The sequence below is a fragment of the Canis aureus genome, chromosome 20 (assembly GCF_053574225.1).
Source record: "Canis aureus isolate CA01 chromosome 20, VMU_Caureus_v.1.0, whole genome shotgun sequence".
NCBI lineage: Eukaryota > Metazoa > Chordata > Mammalia > Carnivora > Canidae > Canis > Canis aureus.
The window spans coordinates 8,688,042-8,714,588 of NC_135630.1; the positions used below are offsets into that span (position 1 = coordinate 8,688,042).

General features: G+C 47.0%; 1 protein-coding gene and 1 long non-coding RNA gene across 7 annotated transcripts in view; one reads left to right on the forward strand and one right to left on the reverse strand.

The window, feature by feature from the left end:
- MAML3 (mastermind like transcriptional coactivator 3) overlaps positions 1–26,547 on the forward strand; it is a 406,685-nt gene that overhangs the window by 282,811 nt on the left and 97,327 nt on the right. The gene's annotated exons all lie outside the window — the stretch shown is intronic.
- Positions 21,456–26,346, reverse strand: LOC144291887 (uncharacterized). The gene is made up of 3 exons (XR_013359445.1): positions 25,395–26,346; positions 22,569–22,699; positions 21,456–22,132 (listed from the first exon to the last, which is right to left on the reverse strand). It is a non-coding gene; the product is annotated as an uncharacterized LOC144291887 (long non-coding RNA).

Consider the following 26,547-nt stretch of genomic DNA (forward strand, 5'->3'; position numbering starts at 1 on the left):
TGCGCCCCTGGGTAGGCATGTCTAGAAATCCTACCTCCTATGAGTGTGGAAATCGTTAAACTAGATAATGCGTGTGAGAATGACTGGTACACAGTAGGTGCTCGGTAAATGGAGTTTCTCTTCCTTTTTCCAGATAAGCCATATGGTTACTTCTTCTATACTCTGGTTTCCTTGTATGTGAATGAGGAATAATAACGTTGACTAATATTTATTTGCTGAAAATGCTACTGCTAAAAAGCAAGTGCTTGGGATGCTTGGGCAGCTCAGTGGTTGAGCGCCTGCCTTTGGCCCGGGCCGTGACCCCAAGGTCCCGGGATCGAGTCCCACATTGCCCCCCCCCCCGCAGGGAGCCTGCTTCTCCCTCTGCCTGTGTCTCTCATGAATACATAAACAAAATCTTAAAAATAAAACAAAATAAAGAGCAAGCAGCTTAGCCTCATTAGAACAATCCTCCCTTCTTTTCAACCGCCCTTCCCCGTCTGCCCTGTCAGACCTCTCCGCTCTCTTCCAGTGAGGACTCCAGCTCAGGGTCCAGTCCCGGCGCCCAGGAGAGCGGAGTCCGTGCGGGCTGAGAGTGCACCCCCAGAGCCGCGGCTGAGGCCCTCGTCCTCCCAGGGGAGGCCTTGCCTGCAGCCCCCCCCCCCCAGCCTGCAGTAAACTGGGGACCTTTTATTGATCTTAAGTGCCTCTGGCTCCACTGTGATACCAGGAAGAATGGAGGTGGCTGGCCCTAGACTAGGCCCTAGACTAGATCCTGGACAAATAAATGTTTGTCAGAGCCCTCTCCTGACACGGGCTGTCTCAAGCCCAGGTGGCCTTGTGGGGGGTCATTAGTTCTCTTTATTGGTGGGAACATCAGGAGGCTCTGAGCCGCTTACCAGTGGACACCTGCAAAAAGATCCTGCTAATGCAGCCGTTGCTCACCTTTGCATCATGCTAATGGGCGGCCCACAAGAAATTGGACTTCCTCTCACTGGCACCGAGCAACACCTCTCAAACAAAGCATTGTTTCTTCTCACTGTTGATAAGTGTGACTTGTGGAGGCCGGCGATAGGATGCTCATTTTTATCTGCTAAGTGCACAGCGCTTGTAAAAAACCAGCAGTGGCCTTGTTACCACTTGACATGACACTAGGTTTAGCTGTTTACATTGACACGCTGCTGCACCCTTTTAGAGCTGCAGCCGGGGTCAGACTCATTAGAGGAGTACGAGGCGGCGTCGGCGGCGGTGGGATTCCCTCCCTCCGCTCCTCTGTGGGAAGCAGCCAGGCAAGGAGCTGGCCTCCAGGAATGGGTGGCTTGGAATTCTCTCCTTTGTTATGATGATTTGAGAACCCCTGTTTATTCTTTGAGGGTGCTGGAGAAGATGAGAGGGAAGGAGAGGTCTGGAAATAGCCTTCACCCCAGTGAGGGAGGACAGGAATGTGGGGACCTGCTGCGTGTTGCTCTTCTCTCTGCTAACTGTACTGCTCTTTGTTGCCCAGGAGGGCTGCGGGGAGGGGTGAAGTGCACGCACGCCTCTTGCCGCAGCAAACGAGGCTGAAAAGAGGAAGTCAACTGAGTGGAACTCTAGACTTAGTCTTTTGTTTCCTTCTTTTTTCTCCTTTTTCTTTTTCTTTCTTTTTTTTTTTTTTGTTGTTGTTATTGTTCACGAGTATTACCTTGACGCATTTGGTGACTAGATTGAGTGATTGAGTTCACGTCTTTTGGGTCTCGTCTTGTTATCCCTCTGAACATTTGAGACCATGGAGGGTTTTATTCCGGAATCCTTGGTTCACTTGCAGTCACTGTGACCGGACCAGTTGCTGACAACCCAGAACAGCTGGAGTGCTCATGGAATCAAGAGTTGGAGCCCAGGTGGTCACTCTGGCTACGTAGGACTCTCCAGCCAGGAAAGCGCGAGCAGGAGAACGCAAAGGGCAAACAGAGCAAGCACCTTCCATAAATCCAGGGACCTAAGGCAGCACCCCGCATCGCTAACCTATCTCATGCCCTGCCCTGGCGTCTTTGTTTGGCTACAGAAGCTCCCTCCACCTCTACGTTTCCATGAGGATATAAGGATAATTAATGCACTTCCTTGGGTTAAACAACACATAGGGGTTTGTTTATTTTTTATGGAGATATAATTGACCTACAATATCACACTAGTCTCAGGTGTACAATATCTGCATACGGCATGAAATGGTCGTCCGGGTGAGTCTGCGTACCATCCATCATGGTACATAGTTACCAACGGAAAAGTCTTCTTCTTGTCATGAAGACTTTTAAGACCCACTCTCTTAGCAACTTTCAAATACTGCGGTACAGTGTGATCAGCTACAGTCACCGTGCTGTTCGTCACAGGCCCCAGAGTTACATAGTTTACACTCACTTTACAAAGCAACTGCCACATTACTCTGCCCTTGCCCTTGGAGACTGGTTCATTTCATTTGTCTAGAATATTCCTTGCTGGGTCGTCTAGCTGCCGCTGTTAACACTGCACAGTGGGTTCTTCTGAGTGATTCTCGTTAGGTCACGCCAGGAGATGTTTGGGCATTTTCCTGAAGCACGTCATATGACATAGGCGTGCCGCTGAATGGCAAGCTCTGAGAAGTGCCATCTGGATCCGTTAGGACGTCCTCTGTCCAAGCATTATGGTACCCAGCGTGCAAGTCCCTTGTCAGCCCATCCCAGAGTCCAGCAGCTCTGGTGAATAGTTCATCTCATGAACTGTGCTTACACCTTCTTTTCCTATATTCCCGGGATCGAACCATTAAGGCAGGATATCGGGGGCCAGGAGCCGTGGCACCGTTTAGTGGCGGAGTGTGGTGTACATGTCGTTGTCCTCTCCATCAGGGTCTCTTCCAGGTCACTGCTGAGAACTTCCATGCACCGGAGGAGGGACGTGCGTAGTGGCCTAAGTACTTGTACACACAGGATGCTTGCCTATCTTTGGGGCACCTGTGACGTCTTCCCATTCACCTGAATTTACACAGATAAGTCACACGCTCTTCTGGGGGACTCAGTACTGGGTCAGAGAGGCCGAGGGGTTGGTTCTGGGCACTCGTCTCCACCACTTGCCACCACCAGCAGCCTCCGCCCTCCTCCCCCGGCCCCTTCCCAGCGGCTCCCCTTCCTAGCCACCATCTCCTTGTCTCTTTGCAGGTCATTTATAATCAGCAGTCATGGCGTACAGGCCTCATTAGTGATATAGCCATTCCTTCAGTGCTTCAGAAATAATCATTTAGAAAAAAATGCACGGTTTCCTTCCCTTGAGAGCCCATGAGTGATGAATTTATTTCGGTTTGGCTGGCTTGGCTGTCTTGCTCAGCCTTATTTCCATATTTATTTCAACAAACAATGTAGGGTGGGAACGAGAAAACACATGCTGGGTGTACACACTCGCTGCATATCTGCTCCCAAATGCAATTCCTCTTGAGGGAGATATAGAAGGAATGTCAACAGAAGTGCCCTCCATTTAAAAAAAAAAAAATAGAAGAGATCTTTGGGCTAGGGGTGCTGTGTAGCAGAAGATGAGCTAGTTCCTGATCGTTCGTATTTGAAAAATTGTGGGTATCACGCCAAAAGCAATTGATTCCTAACTCCCATTCTGGTAAAGAAGGTGTCTCAAGAGGGCGTCAGCTCTTGACTCCCTTGCTCTGGTAGGATCTGATTTGTGTGTCGGTGGACAGCAGTGAACTTTCTGTGCCAACTGAGACTCAGATACTTCTGTCTGATTGTCTTCGAGCTGACCTGGTTCCCTGTAAGGAGGGGGAGGGCCGTGCGTGGGGATCGCAGGCTGCTCTGACAAGGAACGATGCCAGCAGGTTCTTGATTGCAAATGGTGTCCTCAAGCCAGACTTGCAGATGTGCAAGCCACCTGGCTTCCAGAAATCTGCTGTCTGAAAAGACGTTTCAGCTTTATTGAGAATTCGGCTAAGGCTTGGCACTTAGCTGGCCTGGTTTTTTAAAGTGAGTGTTTTCAAGTGACTTCAGCCACAGGTCAGAAGACCTTGGAAATTTATTTAGAGCTGTGTCACTGACACCGTATCAACTGGCTCCGCAAGCCACATCTCCCTCGTTAACCTCACTGTTATAAGCCACGGCAGCAAGGTGCATACCACATCTTGATTCTAGGGGGATGCTTTGAAAGTGGCAATTAGTGTTTAATAATAATAATAATAATAATGGTTTTTCTGTCATAGGGGGGAAGGAACTAGAATGGACAAAACAGTATCTTGTCCTAAATATAACACTATTTTTCCTATAGAAAAGTTAGACAATACATCCATTTTACAAGAGAAAAATGGAAAAACCAAATGAGTAGAAGAACCAAAAATAAAACCTTTTATTCAAGGACCTGAGCAGCAACACTTCCGGAATTTCCTTTTCTCGGAAATGTGTTTTACTAAGCTTAGGATTCCTTTTTCTAAGAAAGACATCTTACATTTCCCAAACTAGTTCAATGGACCAAGCAGGGGTGCTCAGAGGTGAAGAAAAAGAAAGATTGAACAATATCTAATGGGTACTGTCCTCTGCAAAATTAGAATCAAAATGATACTAGACAGGAAGGAAGGAGGGACTCCCTAGTGAAGGTAAATATCTGTGGGGTAGAGAAATACCACTGAAATGCATCATTTGGGGAGGAACAGCCCCAAAAAAAGAAAGTTAAAAATCTAGTGCCTGGTTGAAAATTAATAATAGATTCACATGCATGCTAACACTGCTATCAGGAGTAGCCTTGGAGGGGCTCCTGGGTGGCTCAGTCAGGTAAGCATTTGCCTTCGGCTCGGGCCACGATCCCGGGGTCCTGGACTGAGGCCACATCAGGCTCGCTGCTCAGCATGGAGTCTGCGTCTCTCCCTTTATCTGACCCTCCCCCACTCATGCACACGTGCACATTCTCTCTCTCTCTCTCTCTCTCTCTCTCTCTCTCTCTCAAATAAATAAATAAAATCTTAAAAAAAAAAAAAAAGAGTGGTCTTAGAGCCAAACAGAGGAAGACGTGTTACAGGGAGTATGAACAAAGCAGCCTCTGGCACCTCCATCCCCCCAGTAATGATGAGCCACACAAATGTACCACAAACCCAGCCTTGGCCTCACCAGACCATCCCCTTACTCGGAATAGAACCTAAAATGGACGAGTCTTTCCATCAGCTTATCTTCCATCCTTTTCGTCTAATGCAGACAGGACGGCATGGTTTTTGTTCAGCTGAAGCAGTTTTCATTTTCCTCACAATTAATAGCATCATAAGATAATTGCACGTGCAATGTGGGAGAAAGCTCTTCTATCCTGTCTCAGAGCCGAACTGTGCTCTTGTGGGAAAAGGGAGTGCGGTCGGGGTAGGGTAGGGGTTCGTAACTCTTGAGCAAATTAAAGGTTTATAATTCCCTCCCTCCCTCTTGGAGAAATAGTTGAATCGTAATAAAAACAGTATTGTTTTGTAGGTTAGAGTAATGAACTATTCCACTGAGAATAAAGTTGGTCCAAGCTCTCCAGCATTCCTTGGCTTTTGGAGAAATGCACAGGTGTCAGGCAAGCCGAGAGGGGCCCCTTGCCATCCTATCAAAGGAGGGCTCTAACACTTTGCTAACCCCTGGGGGTTGCTTGCTGGCACCGTGGTCGTCTATTTTTAATTGGTAATCTGACCACCCCTAACCATGGCATCAAGACAGCAGAAGTGGATAATTGTATAAAGTTGATTATCACTGTTGTTTTGAATTAGAAAGAGTTCTCGTAACAGTCCTCCGAGGGTGTCTCCCGTGGCCAGCCTGACTCCTGGTTGTGTGCGTCTTACACCGTGTGGGTCTGGGATTTTATTGTATTGATAACGTTTCTCCCAACTGCCCTTTCTAGCTTTGTTTCTTTTACTGATAAGCCAGCAGATGGTAAGAGTGTAGAGCAGACCAACCGATCGAGTGGCCGAAATGTGGACGTTTGTCTGGTCTACATGACCCCTTGCCTGCCCCATCTGTAGGTATCGGTTTATTTATGTATCTGTTCTTTGGGTGCGTTTTCTAATGTGGTTTATCTATAGAAACTGCTGTTTACGGAGACAGAACAGTGAGTCCTGACGTCTTCTTCCGGGCATGTCAGGCCCAGAACACCGAGGGCCACACGGTCCACCACGTCTCCTGGCTTCCTTGCTAACGTCCTGTGTAATGACCTGCCTCTGTCGCAGGCCCCCTAGAGCACCCTCTGCTGCAGCCCCGGATCGCCTTGTCTGGGGCTTCCTTACCTTCGAGGGCAAGCAGAAAAAACGTGTTCCTGAGTATCAGCTCCCTGAATTAAAAGGTATTCTCTTTTGCATTATACAGGTGGAATTCTTCACATAATTTTGTATTTAGGTTTGCTTCTTTTGAGCCACAGTGTCTTGCTTCTTCGTGGAAATAATATTTGACTCTTCTGTTGCATGAAGGAAATGAAGGGCCTCTTTGGAAAAGTTCTATTAAACCTGGGTGAGAAGCAGTAGGGTGTCATAGAAATGAGATTTGGGTTCAAGTCAAGGAGCTGACAGTGCCCAGTTATTCATTTTGTCTCAGTGGCTATGGGTCATTGAGTAGCATGGGGACGATCCTCATTGGTAAAATGGGGAGGCCGAATTAGATCATTTCTAGGGTCCTTTCAGTCTTTTTCTTTTTTTTAAGATTGTATTTATTTATTCATGAGAGACGCAGAGAGAGAGGCAGAGGGAGAAGCAGGCTCCTTGTGAGGAGCCTGATGCAGGACTCGATCTCAGGACCCCAGGATCTCGACCTGAGCCAAAGGCAGATGCTCAACCACTGAGCCCCCCAGGCGTCCCTCCTTTCACTCTTAAAACTACTTTCCCGGTCCGTGAACGTGTAGCGGTACCTCGGGCGTCCGTATGTTGTTCCCAGTGCTGGGTGGACCTCCAAACACCTTACAAGCTACATCATAGCTTTCTGCTTCCTAGAAACCCCCCGGCTCAGACTCTGGAAGGAAGAGGGCAAAGACCAAAATACAATCAGTCTTAGGATGCCTCCAGGAATAAATGAAGGCTAACCTGTGAATCTTTAGTCAGTCCGCAGCATTCACTGGACACTTCGCATTCGTAGTGTGGCATCGGGCTCCCTGAGGCCTAAGCTGGAACTCGCTCACCACCACACAGGACAGAACTACAAACACGCTGGCAGCCAGGAGGCCCTGTGGCCCCACTAGCCCTGGGAGCCTGCTCAGGGCTGGGGTGGGAGGGCCAGCCCTCTCCCCCAGGCCCTGCTCCTCGCAAAGACGTTTCGTTAAACTTCAGTTAACTTTAGTTTAAACCAAGTTACCATATCCCAGGACACACATCAGAGGACGGGCCATCCCCTGAACCTCATTCCCCTCCCTACAGGTGGGATTTTTGCCAGAATGGTGTGCTTCTTCGCCCAACTGGAAATGTATTGGTAGGATGTGAGTAAAAGCCCAGGATGCCTTTAAGATCACTTTTTCCCCTGTGAACTGAACAATATTAACTTCTTGGAGTAAAATCAGGGCTATTTCATGTTTCACACCCTCTCTTCTAACTGTGCCTGATTCCCCTCCGGTGTCGCCCAAAGAGGGATGGTCACCCTTTGAGGATCTGTGCAGTCAGTCCAGAGTCGTTAAAATGACTTTGACTCAAAATCAGTAAAATTCCCAGAATGATTATATGCAGTGCTTCATAGTCAACCCCCTGTGCTTTGGCCCACCGTCGCTCCACACTAACCCAACTAATGATACTGGGCGTATGGAGGGGAGGTGTATTTTATAGTTCTGCTGCTCTCCATGAAGCCAGCAGCCTCAGCTTCCTTCATTCTGGAACTTGTTGAGGGAAGAAGCTCAGGCTGTGCCCAGGACCCACTGAACAGGGATCTGCACTTTGCCACAGGCCCCGGGGGCGCCGTGCACCCTCAAGCTTGAGAAGCACTGTTTTCCAGAGGCACTGGCTGGTCGCCGGGATCCCAGGCCTCACAGAGGGGTGGCAGCCTGGGTGTCCAAGGGCAGGAAGGGGCTGCGTGTAGTGGTGGCAGCTGGGAGAAGCTCTGGGCAAACCCTCCCATCCAGAGGGATCTGTCCAGAGGGATCCATCCAGAGGGATCTGTCCAGAGGGATCCGTCCAGAGAGATCCAGCCAGAGGGATCCATCCAGAGAGATCCCATCCAGAGGGATCCATCCAGAGGGATCTGCCCAGAGGGATCTGTCCAGAGGGATCCGTCCAGAGAGATCCAGCCAGAGGGATCCAGCCAGAGGGATCCAGCCAGAGGAATCCTCAGAAGACAGTGCTGTCCCAAGCAGACACAAGATCAGCGTTGAACCACACTAGAAACCCCTCGATCCCAGGAGCTTAAGGCAGATTCTGCTGGAGGGTATGAGTCCCGGTCAAGAGAGCGGCTGCGTGGGAACCAGGCTGTTTCCTGTTAGAGCCCTCGCGACTCTAGTCTAACCTCAAGCCGACAACCGGCCGGCTGGGCCCTGACTGCCGCTTCTGCTTCCCTGTGGCCGGCACCAAGCTGCGTGAACCATTTCGCGTTTCTTGGGATGCAGTTTAATGTGGACCAAGAGCCAGGGCAGCACCTTTCTCTCCTAAAAACCCCTTGCCCCTGCCCCAGGATCTAGATCAATGGGAGCTGCTTCCTCTAAGGCAGCGCCCCGCCCACCAGGGGCCGAGCCCTTTGCTTTCCTGCCCCCCATCCGCAGCGCACCCGGGCCTCCCCAGCTGCCTCTTCCTGCAAGGACACCACCCCCCCTCCCCACCCCCACCCCCACCCCCCCCCGCCCCAGGGATCGGAGCGAATGGGAGGGTCGGTTTGTCCCCAAGCCACCAGCTTGGGGTCGTGATGATGGAGAACCGCGAGCCACCAACCCCCCGGCTCCGGGATCTTTGAAAAGGAAGGAAAAGCAACAGCTGGGAGGACCCGTTGTCTCCCCTTAAGCTTAGGGCCCCTGAGCCCCAAGTGGGAGGCCCGCTCCTCCGCCGCTTCTCCGCCCGAGGGCCCGCAGCCTTGGTGCTCGCCTTTCCCTCCGGTCTTGCCTCCTTCCCCTCGGCCCCACTCCTCTGCTCTCCCACTCCCCGAATGGAGCATGTACAGATTTTACGGTTCACTGGAGAATAAGTGGCTGTCATTTCACAGACGGGCCAGGATGTAATTAGCCACAATGCATCGGAGTAATGGAACAGATGTCTCTTTGTAAACGGAGTTGGCTGCGGAGCCCCGCGTGTGTGTGACCTGCCCACTGCTCTGGGCGCTGCACCCCCCCCCCCCCCCCGTGCTTTCTCATCTTCCCCTGGCCCTTCCCGGGTCCCCCAGCCACAGGCCGGGCTAACTTGCGTGTTTGTGTCTTGACTGTTTTTGCATTTCCCTCGGTGCTGCCCGGGCTCACTGTGCCGCTGCAAGGCCGCCGGTGACACGCCGAAGAGCGGGGACGGACCTGCGTGTATTGATGCAGGCATCGCCGCAGAGAAGGTGATACCCCTCTTATGAGATAATTGGCAGTTTCAAGTTGCACTTATTACCGGATGATAATACACCAGCAAAATCATAAATTACTGTTATGCTCTCTGGCCTGTTGTTGTTTCTCTTAACTGGAAAGAAAGGAGATGTGTTTCTCTCCTTCCAAGGTTATTATTAAAATTTTAGAGGAAGAGCCCATGCTGGTCCCAGAAGGATGACACACACAAATGCTCAAACTTGCCGCCCAGGAACCTTTAAGATCATTTGTTTGTACTGATTATGTGGTCACGTGGGCCTCTGCTTTTCTACACGTTCCATTTGATTATGAAGGTCTTCCCTCCTAAGGAAAAATATTTTTAAGTAACAAGGTTTGTACATCCTTACTTCTGAGGCTATAGTTTTAGGAAGAAGATGCCAAGCAGAATTGCTGCTGTATTTACTGTAGCTCGGGTGGGACTCAGAGGAGAGGTACAGACAGTAGCTACATCCCAAGTCCTGCCTCAAGCCTCCCACACATTTAGAGGAAAACAAAGCTGACTCACAGGGGTGGGGAGTCAACCTGGAATGGTACTGGTCTTTGTTCCTTGCCTTACCATGTTCAGTTTGAATGATTCTTTTTTTTCTGGCCACATGCTCCGAATCTTGGCTTTAGCCACACACAGAAAACAATCCCATGTCTGCGTGTAAAGTTATGTTCCAGTGGGTATGTGTATTTTGTACCTTTGTCAGGCAAGAAGTACTCCCTGGCTCTCACTTTGTCACCGGAATCAAGAAGGCCCCCATCCTCTGGGTCGGTGACGGAAGGTGTGGTTGTGTGTCGTGCCTTTATCAATAAGCGGGGGGGGGGAACAGTGTGTTTATCAAGTGGGAGAACCTCGTTCTGGAGGCTCTAGGAGGGATCTCGGGGTTGAGTTTGGGCCTTGGGACCAGTGAATCTTAAAATGTTTAGTTAATCTAGATTTTTCATCTTAAGATTTCATGTGTTGTTTTGCCCAAAACAGGGCCAGAGACTTTCATTTGAGCTTTTAAGAGTCATTAAAAATTTAAAACAGCAGTCTAAAGTTAATTTTTACCCTGAGGATTTTATAATAAATAATAGGTGGAAATAGATCTCTGGTGTATAAAATTGATACTTCTACTGGTTTAGCAACAAGTAATTGGAAACCTCCTCATCATGACCTCATTGACTGTCCCCTGCTTATGAAAGTTGAAACCTCTCCTATTCTGTGAGGGATTTTGTTGATCATTATTGTGTCATGAGTACAAATCTGAAAAAGAAAATTCTCAAAAATAAAAAAAGAAAATTCTTTTGTTCTTGTTTGTTTGTTTTGCTCATCTTCTTAGAGCCTAGAAACCAGAATGTGGAATACCAGATACACTCTAAGTGTTCTACCAATATCTCTTTTATTGTTTTGGTGTCATAGTTCAAAGGAATCCTTTGTATCCTCAAAGTACATCATAAGCTCCGCTGTTACCATAACTATTTTTGAGTGATTTCTGCCTCCTAACTAATGCCAAATTTGGATCAGTTCCCAATTTCATAAGAGGTCAGTAATTGTCCAGGGGATCACATTGAGTGCCTTCTTAAGGAAAGGAGAGATGATAGAGTTAAGTCTTATTTTTTGACTCTTCTCAGAAACCACAATGTGCAAAATAGTTGATGATTATTTTAACATGAACTGGGTTTTCAGAGATATAAATTATATGGGATCACTGGTGAGTTTGAGATTACAGACCTCTGATAGAGCCAGGATGTATTGACAATTTTATGGGATCTGTGGGTAGAAAGGACTGTCAAGGTCACGCAGCTCAACCTCTTGCCAAGAGCAAGAATCTCCTCCAAAATTCTTTGTCAGGATGACTATCAAGTCCTTGCTTGTCATTCATTTTCATTTCTGGGGTATGGAATAATTTGAAAGTCCTTCCTTGCATTCAGCTGAAATCAGTCTCTGCATAAACCTCCAGCTTGTTCTGATGTTGTGACACAGACTAACCTACTCCTTTCATATGCAGCCTTTAGAGAACTAACAAAAGCTTTCCTATTTCTCTACCTTCTCTTTCCTAGATCCTCCCAGATTTGGCCATTCCCAGATCCTTCCATCATTCCTTGTATTAACATGTCTATCTGACCCTTTGATACAAAGGTTGTCCTCTCTTAGATACACTCATAGTAACTGATATATTTTTAAAAATAAGATTCCTAAAAATAATAATAATAAGATTCCTAGATCTTCATATAAGATCCCAAATGTCATCTGACCAGTGCAGAGTTTAGTAAACATTATCACAACTTGCCGGCAGCTTAGAAGTGCCTGCATCAATTAAAAACCTCAAATCTTTTAATATGAACCACATGTAGACAAGACATTCTCAGTGCAGGACAATAGCAGTTATATTTGTGAATCTGTGTATTCAAATATTAATACTCATCTTTCCTGGCCTGCTAAGATTTATTTTTTTCTTGTAATTGTCATTCTTCCTTCTTACTACGCCAAGTATACAAATCACTCATATCCATGGAGAGCAAAATTCCTCCAGGGGTTGTCCATCACGACACAATAGAATCCAGCCCCCTTGATATGTCATCCAACTTCATCATCTGCCCTCTGTCAACCTTCACAGCCTCATCTCCTTTCCCTCCCTCATGCATCTTCTGGGACCTGCCACAGCAGTTCCTCAAATACAGCTGTTCTTCATGTCTTCATACAGGCTATTTCTCTACTTGGAAGGCTTTGGCCACACTTTCTCTGACTCATAAACTTCCGTTTGCCCTTTAAGGCTTAATGCAAGCACCACTTTGTAGGTGGGTGGGGTTGGGAGGTAAGAGGAGAAGGAATTGGAGAAAGGTGATCAAAAGGTAAAACTTCCAGTTATAAGATAAGTGCTAGGGACATCAGCAATCAAAATATATTCTTTTCTTTTAAAGAAAAGAGAATTGCATCTTCTGCAAAGCCCTGCCTGGTCCAGTGTCAACCTTCATCTCCTTGAAGCACCTACTCCACACTATCACGGCAACATGTAGCATTTACTCTGTGGCATCTAACTGGCTGTTCCTTTGTTTGGCCTCCCTAGACTTTCAACTCCGTGATGGTCAGGTTTCTGTGACATTTCACCATCTAGAATGGTGCTTGGTATCTAGTAAGATTGTATGTGTGTATGAGAGCTCTACAGGTCTGCTGGTACACTTAACTCTCTTCGTTCAAAAGGATAGTGAGAGCAGTTATATCAAATGCTTTGCTCAAGTCAAGACACCCTGACCTGTTAGCGTAATAATACCATTGCAGCGGTGGTTTGTTGGGTTGTTTTTCCGCCCTTTTTAAAAAGCTTGGGAAGATCCTGGTGTCCTAGTGTCAGAGTTTTCTGAGCCTGCTGAACATCTACTTCACTGACTGTTACAAATACCATTATGGCTCTGTCCTAAACCATATTCTAATTGTTTTTTCTAAATGTTAATGGGCTTATGATTAACTACAATTGCATATAGGAACCCCCATTGAGGAATAATTATAGGTGCTTATTCACTGACTTTTTAAATCCCTACTATGTGCAGATATGTCAGACAAATAACATCCCGACAGGACTATAATGACTGAATATAATCAGCAAGCAAGACGATGCTGGCTTCAATTACATGCTCACTTTTTCAAGAGTTGACATACCACCGCTGTATTTATCATCAATTAAATTTCCCTATATTAGTTACTCGCAGTAATTTTTAAGGCAATCACCTCAGCTCAAATTGCCATAGCAAACCACATAATCTCACCAAATAGAATTATTATCAGCAGTCATCATCCTCATCAATTCTTTATTAAAGACTCATTTCTCAAACCATTTTAAATTGTGGCTTAGAGTAAGTCATTTACAACCACATTTTGGAAGTAGGCACATTATATTTCCATTTCATAAATATGTTTTATTAGTAATGAGTAGTATAGTGTTAGATTACTATTAGTATTCTCGGCATAGGTTGGAAAATGCTTAATTAACAAAGATACTGGATTGGAAAAAAATGACTCTGGGCATATTTCTTCTTGACCAAATTATTGTCTATTTTTTCCCCCCTCCGGTCGGTGGTAATTTTTAATTGCATGCGCCTATCTCAGAGAGGGTGTTTCCAAGGCGCTGTGTGCAGAAGCAGAACCCCAGCGAAAGCAAACTTTCTGGAAAGAATTCCCTGTTAGTGTGTCAGGATCTCCAAGTAACTTCAGTCCAGTGTCTTGGTAGCAACTATCAGCTTTCAGTCTTTGTGGAAGAAGGGCAATGCTGAGAATCTCTCTTTCTCTTTCTCTCTTGGCAAATCATAGAGCAGTTAGATTGCTGTTGTGGTTATGGTGACCTAAAACTGGTATTTGAAATCCAGAGCCATTTTTCCTGTCACCCTCAAGTGCCTTTAATTCTGAGGACGTGTAGCCCCCCTGTTTTCCACGCTCTGATTCAGCCTCACGTTGTAAAAGAGCAGTGAGCACCCAGGCTTCCGGGTGCCAGGGAAGCCACGGGGACGTTGCTCTCCAGACCCAGGTGTGCAGAGACTGCATGCACCTTGGGCACAGACAGGGCTGCTGTCGCCGCAACCTCTCCTTCACTGTCGTGTTCAACTAGAGCTTCTGGTTTACTATCTTTTTGTCCTCCGCTCTCGTTGGGATTCTTTTCGCAGTTTTCCTTTTATTTCATTTACCAGCTGCCTTTAGCTTCCTTTTATTATCTTATAGGAGATGCGTTCTTTCTGTTATTTTCCATTATTATTTTTCCAAAGGACGAGGCTCCCTTTGTGAAGATATAATATGTCCCTACAATGGTCACATACGCGCTCTCTGAAGAAACCAACCGGTGGCTGCATTCGTGGGCGCTTCGCTAAGCACAAAAGAGCAGGAGGTTGTGCTTCAGCCTAAATACTGGAGTTGGGGCTGGCCTAAGCCTGAAGTGCTCTGGCTCCCTAACAGCAGGCGGTTAGGTTACTCGGGGAGCCTGCACTCAGGCTGTTCTTACGCAGGTAGTTGTCTGAGCGAACAGGAAGGGCAGTGGAAATATGTGCAGACGTGGGACTTCTCCTCCGCGATTGATTAGCACAATTGTGTCCTAATTGCTGACAACACCCGTTCTCTCCGTACTTAACGTTGTGTTCAGCTGTCTTTCTCAGGGTCCCTAGTTACAAGATTCGTGTCCATAAAAGCTTCTAATGTGGCCCTTCTGTTCCCCCAGCAGGGGCATGATCCCCAAGTTAATAAAAAGGTGAGCCCACTTAGGAACTTAGCATTAAAAGGCAAGGTCAAACTATGAGGGGAAGGTGACCCTCCTGGACATCCCTTGGGGTGCAAACAAGTGAGCCCGCCGCCATCTGCAGTCAGGTCCTCGGTGAGCTGTGCCTCCGATGACGAGGAAGGAGGCCCGGAGTCAGGATGCTGAAGTGGCAGCAGGATGCTGAAGTGGGACCAGAGACCAGGGATGGCCGCTCAAGAACAACAAAGAAACCAATGACAGGCTCCTCTGGGAGGGGAAGGAAATGGGCCCCTTTCTTTGACTCAGAGACCTGCCTGGCCCAGTGAAGAGAGCAGACCGGCAGATCCAGGGGTCCAGGGCACAAGCCCCCTTCCCCCCCGCCAGAGTTCCCTGTGGAAAAGCTGAAGGGAGGGTGGGGGGGGGGCAGGTTACACCTGAGGATTGATGTTAGGCCTAGAAGCTGTAATGACCTTATCACAGCAATCATTCTAGAACACCCTTCTCTCCCCTCTTCTCCCTTCACATCTGACTGGTTACCTATTGTTCCTCACTGCCAGTGCTTGTTGGAAGAGCTCTGCTGCATCTGCAGGTATAAAAGAATGTGCAACTTTTCCTCCCCTTGAAGTCATTGTCTATATTTAGGTCAGTGATGTGATGAGAGGTGTTGATGTGTTTTGTACCTTGCGCTGAAAATTGCCTCTCTGCTCCGGATCTGGGGGCCCGAGGGGCCCCCGATGGCACTGCCTCCCGAGCCTCCCAGCCCAGGCCGCAGGGTGGGATCTGTCTCCTGCCCCACCCCCCGCCCCCACACCCCCCCAGCCCGGCCTCCCCTCCATGAGGGTGCCTCACAGAAGGATGAGGGGCAAAGTCGGAAGTTGCTTTACCCTTTACCTAGAGCCCTGGCCCAGCTCTGCACTGTCCAGGAGAAAACGTGGCCCTTCTAGGTCCTGCCCACGAAGGCCCCAGCCTTCCTGGCGGGCAGGTGTTCAGTCGGGGGAGACAAAGGACATTGCCTCCTTCAGGGCACCAGGAGGCAAGCTAGGAGCCACCCCACCCCAACAGCGCGTCCCTGTCCTCTTCTCATTCTAAAAAAAAGACATTCTGGTCACCCCCCGCCCATTCATACCTCTTTTTAATTTTTTTTAATGGTTGCAATTTTATTATTTATTTTTTAAAGATTTTATTTATTTATTCATGAGAGACACAGAGAGAGAGAGAGAGAGGTAGAGACGCAGGCAGAGGGAGAAGCAGGCTCCACGCAGGGAGCCCGATGTGGGACTTGATCCTGGGACCCCAGGTGGTGCTAAACCACTGAGCCCCCCAGGCCACCCCATACCTCTTTTTTAAAGGGAAGGGGGAGCTTGCACTGAATGGCTCATAATTCTGGTCCAACTTCCTCCCGTCTAGATGGGCTTCATGAATTTGAGAAGCCGACACCAAAGGGGGGAGTGGGGGGGGTGTGCAGGAGGGGCTGCCCAGAGGCTGCCCTGAGGTTGTAGAAGGTGAACTGCTAACGATGTTGAAGACGCCGGGTCCCTCTGGAAAACCAGGGTCCTCTTTCACTTATTCTGATTGTGCTGCAAGAACTGAAAAGTCGGGACCCGGTTGGAAGGAGTGGGGACCGCACGCTGGGGGGCAGGGGGTAAGGAGAGGGACGCACCCCCGGAGAAGGAGGCATCGGCTGCGCCAGCTCCACAGCTGCAGTGGCCTTGGCTGCGACAAGGTCTCGGTGACCATCCTGCCCAAGAGCTGGAAACTAATGGGGAAGTAGGTTCACCTGTGAGGTCATTTATCCAGCACTCTTGCCCGCTACTTAGGAACTAGTGAAATCAGTGTACATTGGCGACATGAATATTTTGATCAACATCTGTGACCCTTGGATTCAAACCAAGTAGGATGCAAACCTCAGAACTTCTGGCATTTCGGATGCACTGATCTTTGCCAGCCCCTTGCCCTCTTCTAATGGGATAGAAGCTGATGATGTGAGACACCGCGTGCACCATCTGCCCAAGACGTCCCAGTTGATGCCACTCATCCTGGTTTGTGCAAAAAATTCTCTATTTGCCCTAATTCCACCGCTCAGCAACTGGAAGGACCTGAGAGATCCCAGCCTCAGTATTCTTTTATTTTTGCTCTCTGTTCCCTTGCATACTTTCAAGGCCCTTCTTAAACATGTACTGAAAAGAAACGCAGGAGGCATTCTGAGGACAGGAAGCCACTTAAGCAAGGATCTTCTCTCATTTTAGTTAGTGGCGCTATGACCGATGTGTACATTTAACAAAACCCATGAATCAAAACCCAGATCAAAATCGTACACTTGCTTGTGTCGCTCCTGAAATAAATACCGAGGTGGGTGTGGGGTGTCAGTGGGCATCATTAGTTAAGTGAAAACAACCCAGGCTACTGCCCCCCAGAGTTTCTGCTTCAGTAAATATTTTACTTCCTCCTCAATTTTACCAAGTGACAGTGATTGTTGGGCAGCGTCAGAGCTAACTGCTCTGCGGATGCCAAGAGGCTTTGGGCCTGAGGGCCCAGGAGGTGGGGGTAAGTATTTCAAATAGATAAATAGGTCTTGGCCTGTGGCCTTATCCGTTGCTTAACTATAATCTAAATTAGGATGGCTAACGAGCATGCATTTATTATTGTTTTTTTATTAATTATTTTTATTTATTTATGATAGTCACACACAGAGAGAGAGAGAGGCAGAGACACAGGCAGAGGGAGAAGCAGGCTCCACGCACCGGGAGCCCGACGTGGGACTTGATCCCGGGTCTCCAGGATTGCGCCCTGGGCCAAAGGCAGGCGCCAAACCGCTGTGCCACCCAGGGATCCCGAGCATGCATTTATTAAACAAATATTTAATGAGCATCTGTTGTGCGCCAACCACTTTTGGTCTAAATGTCTAAAATGTCCGTGTACAAAAAGACTAATGGTGCCTGCCCTCGTGCAGCTCGCATTCTGCTCTAGCAGATTGCTAAGCAGGACATAGAAGTGTAAATTATATCGTGTGTTAGTTGTAAATGCTATGGGAAAAAAAAAGAAAAGAAAAAGTAGAGCAGGGAGGAGGAGGTGTTAAAAGATAAACTGAGGCATATTTTAAAAATGTTTTAAGAGTTTATTTGAGCGAAAGTCAATTCAAATGGGGCAGCACCAAACCAGAAATGGGTAGGAGCGCTCCACAGTCAGAAACTACAGGGAAAGATGCATAGGGAACAGAGAAAAGGCAGAGGCAGAGCAAGGAAATTATTTGATGGGCTATAACTTACCTGCCTTGGGCAGCCCAGGTGGCTCAGCGGTTTAGCGCTGCCTTCAACCCAGAGCCAGATCCTGGAGACCCGGGATCAAGTCCCGCATCGGGCTCCCTGTGTGGAGCCTGCTTCTCCCTCTGCCTGGGTCTCTGTCTGTATCTCTCATGAATAAATAAATAAAATCTTAAAAAAAAAAAAAAAAAACTTACTTGCCTTACTTGGAAAAGCCCAGTTGGCCATTTATGATTGTTTGTCCTTAGGTTTTGATTTCTCCAGGAGGCACTTAGAGACTTAGGTTTTGGTTTGCTTACTTGGGCTGCCAAGGTATTAGAACCACCTCAGTCTCTTGGCCTCCTTGTTTGATGAACTCAACAGAAGGTAGAGTGAAGGTCCTGGGCAGTGGGTTTATGAGCTGTTGATGCCCTACATCCTGCTCCTGTGCTACTGCCTCCCACCTGAGCGGAGCCTGCACACAAACCCCAAGGACAGGGAAGGTCAGCACTCATGCACACAGCCGAGAGAGGTATGACACAGGTGCCAGTGGCCACCATCCCTTGCCTTTGTCCCACCACTGCCATGGCCGGTGGTGCTCTGCGTGTGTGTCTGTGAAAGAGGGCAAGGGTGGAAGGCGGCCGAAGGATGGTTAAGGTCCTCCGTGGGGGCAGAGGGCTAGCCTCGGCTGTACCAGTTCAGTCCTGAGCTTTTCAGCAGTGGTTCATCATGTCACCTGCGGTGTGAAACTTAACCTGTTCCCCGTGCTGGTCATAATCATGGAATCGCGAGGTACAGGTGTTAAAATGTGACTGACCTGGATGATGAGGAATCACTTAGTGATGTTCTCAGAAGGAGTTAGGCAGCATTATGAATTTCTTAACACCCAGGGACATCCCAGACACAAAACTACAAAATATCCAAGTTTCCCCCTACGTTTAGTCCATTTTATTCATTTTAAAACTCTGTGGGTTTTTTTTTTTTGTTTTTTTTGTTTTTTTTTTTTTGTCCCTGCCTGCATGTGTTCTACACCTGCAGCTAAACAGGAAGGATCGAGGCACAGATCTGTACACCCACGCCCCTGCCTGATTTTCGAGCACTTTGGGGAGAGAGAGTAGGCAACCATTTCTTCTGTTCCTCAGAGTCAGGGCTGTGCTTCCTGCATCGCTCTGAAGATGATGGCATCAAGTTGGTTGAAAAGCGAAGCAGATAAGAGTTCTGATTATTCTTTCCCACTCCTTACTTGGAACTGGAATTAGGATTTGTAGCTTCCTGCCTGGTTCGGGTTTAGATGTGGAGCGGATCACTGAAGTGGGCCCGTAACTCACCCCCCTCCCCTTGCAGGCAGCCATCCTACCGAGGCCCTGATGTCTGTGTGCACTTCTGCAGCTGCTTCCTTTTTGTTTGTGGTCAGCAAAAGGAAGGAATGGATTCTAAGGGAGCCCACTTTCCGATGGAGCAGATGCTGTGCTCTAAGTGTGGAGAACCTTTCCCCGGGCCGAAAAGCCCTGCCCATAGGTCTAGGACCAATAAGGGCACTCCTGAGACTCGAAAGCATGACGCCTGATTCTTCCTTCCACATACCTGTTACCCAAAGAAGCGAAGTGGGGCTGGTAAGAGGCCTGAGGCCCAGGACGCACACTAGAAAGTCAGCACCAGGGCGCCTGGGTGGCTCAGTCGCTTAAGTGTCTTGACTCTCAATTTCAGCTCAGGTCATGATCTCAGGTGGTGGGATTGAGCCCTGCATCAGGCTCCACACTCAACATGGGATCTGCTTGTTTCTCTTGCTCTGCTCTTCCTTCTGCTCAGATATTCTCTCTCTCTCTCTCAAAGAATAAATAAAATCTTAAAAAAATAATAAAATAAAGGAAAAAAAGAAAGAAAATCGGCACCAAGTACAGAGTGGGAGGCGCTAGTCTCCTGGAGCCCTTGCCTCTGAGACCGCTACTGCCTTGTTTGCCACCATAATGGTGATGATGATGATAATGATGATCTTGACTCTCAACTGCCTTACCAACACAGAGGGCTAAGAAAGCTGTGTGAAGTTTAGAAACTTCTGGTCCCAATTAGATGGCTTATTTCCGGTTTCATTTAATCTCCAAATATTAAAGTTCCATAGACAATGGTGAACTTGGAATTAATAATTTTTTTAAAAAAATAAGTACTTCCCGGAAGCGTACACTTGGGACTGTGATAAGTGTTTTATCCCGCTTCATCCTCACACATCCTTCAAATTTAGGCCGTATTATCTGATGTAGGAAAAGACGTTAGTGTTTGCAGCCAATGGCCAAGAAAGAATTCTTGAGATGTCTTTGAGCAAAAAGGTAGTTTTATTAAAGCACGGGGACAGGACCCATGGGCAGAAAGAACTGCACCAGGATCATGAGGAATGGCCCATTATATACTTTCGAGTTGAGAGGGGGTCAGGGATTGCAGAAGTCTCCAAGGAATTTTGGAAGCAAGGTTTCCAGGACCTTGAGGGGGCCAGCTATTGTTGGGAAAGAGTCATTTTTTGCTGTCTAATAAAACCTGAGTCATGAAACCCCTCAGACGTATATCGATGGGTCATATGCTTGGGGTTGACTGCCAACACATATCTTGGGGGTAGAGATAAAGGAAGTTGCCAAAGGAATTTTTATATGTTAAAGTAGACTCGGAGGATCCTGGGGGTTGGGCTAAGATTGCCTTCTGCCCTTTGCAAAGTATTAACATCGAGAGAGTTGAGTCCCTAGAGGGAGGTCACTCTGCCTGTTTCAAGGACTTGTCAATGGGCTGTAGATAGTAAGGAGATTTAATAATTTCTCTTCTGCCTTGGTTTCCCACATCCTTATCCACATTCCACAGAGGAGAAAAATGAGCCTGACCCAAAGTTACCCAGCTACCAGGGTACAGAGTCAGGCTTTGAACTCAGAAATGGCACATTCTAACAGCCAGGTCAGGTTCCCCGACTCCTTGCTCTCAGCCTCTGCTGTTGCTCTGGGTGATGGGTGGCGGAAAGACAGGCCTTGCAGCAGGACCTCGAGCTTCCTGAGATTAGCTTGTTGCCTAATACATGTGTTTCACAACCTTTGCAATTGATAGTTCATCTAATTAACTTAAAGTGAAGCTCAGTGATCAGCTCCATTCAGGCAAACAAAATAATCCATTCTGATAATGATAACAATAGATTTACTTTGATAACAGAAATTGCTGCTTCCAGTCAATTTGATAATGGGTTTTCTCATAGAAACCTTCAAGCAGTGTCACCAAACATTTCACACATGGGAAATAGGCATAGAACAATTTAGCAGTCTGTGTAGAGAAGTCCCCAAAGGTACTCCTGTCCCCTGGCCCAGCGACTATGCTTAAGGAAATTTATCTTACGAACCCGATCAGAAATGAGATGAAGGAAAAAAATTGTAAATATATGTAATTTTGCATTATTATAACAGTGTTATTTAGTGGTAAAAAATTTACAAAAAATAACTATATATTTCATAAAATCCACTAAGAACAAGAGTATTCTTTTAAAAAAATAAAAAATAAAAATTCAACAGAAAAAAAAATAACTATATGACCAAGAGTAGAGGACTAGTTAAATTATGGTACACTCAACTGAAGGAATATTTCAAAGATATTGAAGTATTTTATTTTTTTTTCTATTGAAGTATTTTAGAAGAGTGCTTAAGAACATGGGGAATGTCCATGATATAAGTGAAAATATGCAGAACATAAAACATATGAAGCCAGTGTTTTAAGGAGACCGAGAATATAAACAATTTGAGAGTGGATTTTTGATTTAGTTAAATGGAGAATAAGGTTCTGTTGGGTTGGGTTTTTTGTTTTTTTTTCCATCACTGAAACCAGAGTAGAACTTTTCAGAATAACCTAGAGAAAATTGTAATGATGGAAGAGATACTTTCTCTCATCAGCCCAAGTTCCAGTGAAATGAGTGGTAGGATAGCTCAGCATCAGTCTTGAAATGACTTCATGCTTCTCTTCAATTTCCTTCTTTTCTTTAAAACACATGTAACGCATAGTCACAGTCTAATACAAGCCGATATTTTTTGCAGTTTCATGTTCCTTCAGAAGCAGTCTCTTTCAAAGAGCAGCAGAGGTCTCTGTGCCACTTGTGTAACAGCCACTTCATTGCCAGGATCTTCAAATAAGTTGGTCAAGGGGCTGACAGACATTTTCCTGAATGGAAAAATGCCATGTCGGAGATTTGCACTGCTGACCTGAATGCACGCGTCATATCTGCCACCCTCTTTCGTGGCAGCCCTGTGGATGGAAACAAGGTCATTTCTTCATTATACTAGAGGTGAATGAGAGGGAGAAAGTTAGGGTATTGGAGTGCTGAGCACAGCACCATTGCCCAAATGAGAAAGTCCAGGTCATCAAAATACTGTCTTACCAGAGGATTTGGAGCAGAAGAAAATGAGCAGATTGCTCAACATGTAGGAAAACAGCTGAAAATGAGGACTGTGTGTGTTCCCTGATTTTGACATAAAGTATAAAAGGTGAACATGCAGAATCGGTTTAAGAAGCTCTTCAAACCTCAGTAGGATTGGAGTGGAGAAAAATCTGAGTCAAGAATGTGTAAGAAAGCCACCTAATTCTATCTAGCTACTCATTCTAATCGCACTTTCCTAATAAATCATATCCCTGAGAACACTTGGGTGCTTAGAAATAGTCATGACTACTTGTGACCACTTACTTGTTGGCAGTGTAGCCCAAGTGGAAGAAATTGCCCTAAAAGATGTGGAAGCAAATGGAGGGCTAGGCTTGCAAACCCAGCCAGCCAGTCAGATGACTGTGGACATCATGCCTGTCTTCCCCAAGCCAAACCTGAGAAAAAAATGACAAGATAAAATATTGAACAGTTTCATATAGAGGATACAGTTGGAACCGTGTTACCTCCATTTTACCTATGGAGCAAAATGCTAACTTCTCAGCATTACATTCAAAATTATATATGATCTGACCCCAAATACCTTCCCAGCTTCCTCTCCCTCTCACTACGTCCCTCATCTCTGCAGGCACACTGTTCTTTTCTCTTTCCTCTAAGTGAGCCATGCACTTTAGGGAGTCAGAGCCTCAGCCAATTATGTTCCTGAGGCCTGGAATGGCCTGAAACACTCTGCTTCTCTGCTCATCAAGATCACACTCTACTTTCCAGGTCGAACCGGACACCACCTCACTCAGAAATGATCTTGACCTTCCTTGCCTTTCCTGTAGGTTTTTATAGGTGCCCTCATAATGTTTATTTCACTCTGCCTTACACTCTAGTTGGTTATTTATGTTTCTCTCCCCCCTTAAGATTGTTAACCAATCTGGAAATGCCTCCCATGCCAAGCCAAATGACTGCATGCAGTAGTCACTTAATGCATGTTTGCTGAATTCATTAAAATACAAGATAGTATATAAATACTAAGGTGTTTGATAGAGATCACATGTGCAACTGTGTTTTCCTGACCAAAAAAAAATTTCTGTGCTGTCTTGGGGCAGAGTATTTTAAATGAGACTAGTCCTAAAAGACCCAGATTACGAAGACTACTGCAATACCAACCCATAATGATAGCTAACATTTTTGAGTATTTGCTACATTCTAGGCATTGCACTAAATTATTTCCACATAATATCCCTTTTGATCATCCCAACGACCTTATGAGGTGTAAGTACTATTATTATATCTGTATTTTAGCAATAGGAAGCCAAGACTTGGAGGAGCCTCTTCACCAGGAAACCTGAGAGCCGCTGCAGAGCTTCTCTCTTTCTCACCTTGGAGGCGGCCCTCGTTGCTGGTGGTGGCCAGCATTCGTGTGGGACAGCCGGGTACCTGCTTATTTCTGTCACAAGGAAGTGGGCCTCGCAATAGGCGCTAGTATCTTTTGTAAACCATTTCTCTGGTTCTGACACATTTTCACCAATTATCCCTGGTCTTTAACAGTATTTGGTGATTTTCTTATTCCAGGGAAGCTTTAGAATATATCAACTTCTTGTAAATAAAATAGTCATACATAGGAAGCGTATTAGGGTTCTCTAGAGAAAAGAACCGATAAGATATATATATATATACCATACATACCAGAGGAGATTTATTATAGGAATTGGCTCACATGATTACAGAGGCCAAGAAGTGCCACAGTCTGCTTGCTCTCTGCAGGCTGGAGAACCAGGAAAGCTGGTGGTATATAATTCAGTCCGAACCTGAAGGCCTGAGAATCGAGGGACGGGTGATCTAAGTCTCAGTCCGAGTCCAAGGCCTGAGAACCAGGAGTGCCAAAGTCCACAAGCAGGAGACGTGGACGTACCAGCTCAAGCAAAGAGCAAATTGGCCTTAACTGCACCTTTTCATTCTGTTCAGGCCCTCAGTGGACTGGATGATGCCCACCTGACTTGACGAGAGGGATCTTCTTTACTCGGTCTGCTGTATTTTCAAATGTTCATCTCTTCTAGAAACACCCTCATAGACACACCCAGAAATAATGTTTTACCACCTATCTGGGCATCACGAAGCTCTGTCCACTTGACACATAAAATTAACCTTCAAAAGAAGGAACAGCGCTATGCCTTCCGTTAACTAGAGCAAACATTATATAAGGGATTAGTCCACATTTAGCGAATGTTTATTGAGCACACACTATGGGCCAGGTAGAAGCTGGGGACAGAATGCTGAACAAAACAGAGATGGTCCTCAACCTCACGCATAGGGGTCTAACACAGAGACAGACCTTAGTGAAATAATCACACAGATACATAATTACAGGATGAGGGCCAGTGCTGGGAAGGGAATGTATAGATGGCCCTGAGCACGTATAGGCTAGCAAGGGTGGAAGACTAGTCAGGGAAGACTTCTCAGAGATCTAGAAAAGCAAAAGAAGGTCGCTAGGGTGGCGATTCTCAAAGTGTAGTTCCAGGACCAGCAGCATCAGCATCACCTGGAAGCTTGCTTATTAGAATTGCAATTAATTAGGCACCCCAGACCCACTGAATCAAAGGCCGAGCGATTGGGGTTTAACCACCCGTGCAGGTAATTGTGATGGACTCTGAAGTTTGAGAACCACTGCACCAGCAGACCGGGCACCCAGCGTGGAGCATCCCAGCTAGAAGAAATAGTGTCGTGAGCCCCCAAGGCTGGGAGAGAGATGGCAAGCTTGCCAGGAGAGCAAGTGGAATCGCCAGAAGGCTCCACCCTAGTGGGGTGGCTGGAGGCTGGGAGATACACCTGGGTCAGATCGCATCAGGGTCCGGGGGAAAGATTCTCCCCACTGTCCTAAAAGCCATGGGAAGCCACTGAAGAGTTTCAAGTAGGCGTGCAGTATGATCACATGTCCATTTTGAAGACGTCCCCCTGACCACAACGTAGAGCTGAGTAGACTTCAGTCCTCTAGTTTGAAAACTGCCAGGATAGAGTGGGAGGCTACTGGAACAAAGCGAAGTGAGTGGGGTGGAGACACCCTGGGGAGGTGACAGTGAAAGGGCTTTGACCGTATTTCAAACTTGGGATCGAGGGAGAAAGATGCATCAGGGCGGAGCCTACCTTTCTGGGCTGCGAAAACTTGATTGGCGGCGGTGGTTCCAGTCCCTGAGATACAGAGTGTAGAGATCACGTATTTCACTTGGATTGTACTGAATTTGAGAAACCTTTGAGATAGGAAGTAGACCTTCATCGAAACTGGATGGATGAAAGCCAGGGAGAAGAACAATTCCTGTGGTAACTGCATGAGCCAAAGCTTGGAGATGGAGATGAGTTTTTTGATGTTTGCTTGCCCATTTTATTGTTTTATTTATGGATTCATTCATCGATCCATTCATTCACTCTGCCCATTGCACCCTTACCCTCCCAAGAACTTGGAAACATTACAAGGACAGAGGAAGATTAGTGGTAGGCGGGTTGGGACTGGCTGTGGCGGATCTTGAATTCCAAGCCGGCAACTTTGGATAACCACGGAAGGCAGGCCGCGTATGTTCGGGCAGGATGGGCCTAGCGGTGTGTGATACGCAGGCAAGAAACTAGAGGGAGAAGGACCATCACGCGGTAACTGAAGATGCCCGCAGGCTACCCCATGGTCCTATAAGGTTGTAAGTGTAACCCAAGGTTGCCATGAGGGGTTGACAGTCAGATCCACGTACATTCATTCATTATCTTCCGCACACAAGGCTACAGATTTTTGACCTATTTAGATTTGGGACTAGGAAAAGATAAACTCTGAGAGTAGGAAACTAGGTCTTTTTCCTGTTTCAGTTTCTCATAACCCAGCAGAGGGAAAGTATCTTAATGGAAGCTAATGTTAATTATTAGAAGTGAAAGACGCACACACAGTAGGCACCCCAGAAGATCTATGGCCTCGAACTGGATTGACGTCATCGGGGTAGTGAGAGAAGATGCAGCTCAGGGCAGGACTCCTCCAGGAGAGAGGGGAGAGGGATGGGGGCCTTTGCATGAGAATTAGGACCTGGGTGACCCCCATCTGTTCCTCCTTTCCTCCCTCCCTCCCCCACCGCTGCCATGGCGACAAGTCTGGAATCACAGTAAGCCTTATACCCCAGAGAAAACAATGCTCTGTTTGAACGGTGCAAGTTGGCCTCCGCGGCTGGGGTCTGCAGGCCCCATCCCCCACGTCCAGGGCATTCTTACAAAAGGCAGCTTTTACCAGAGGGTCAGTGGCACCACTGCTCATCGATTTGAGCCC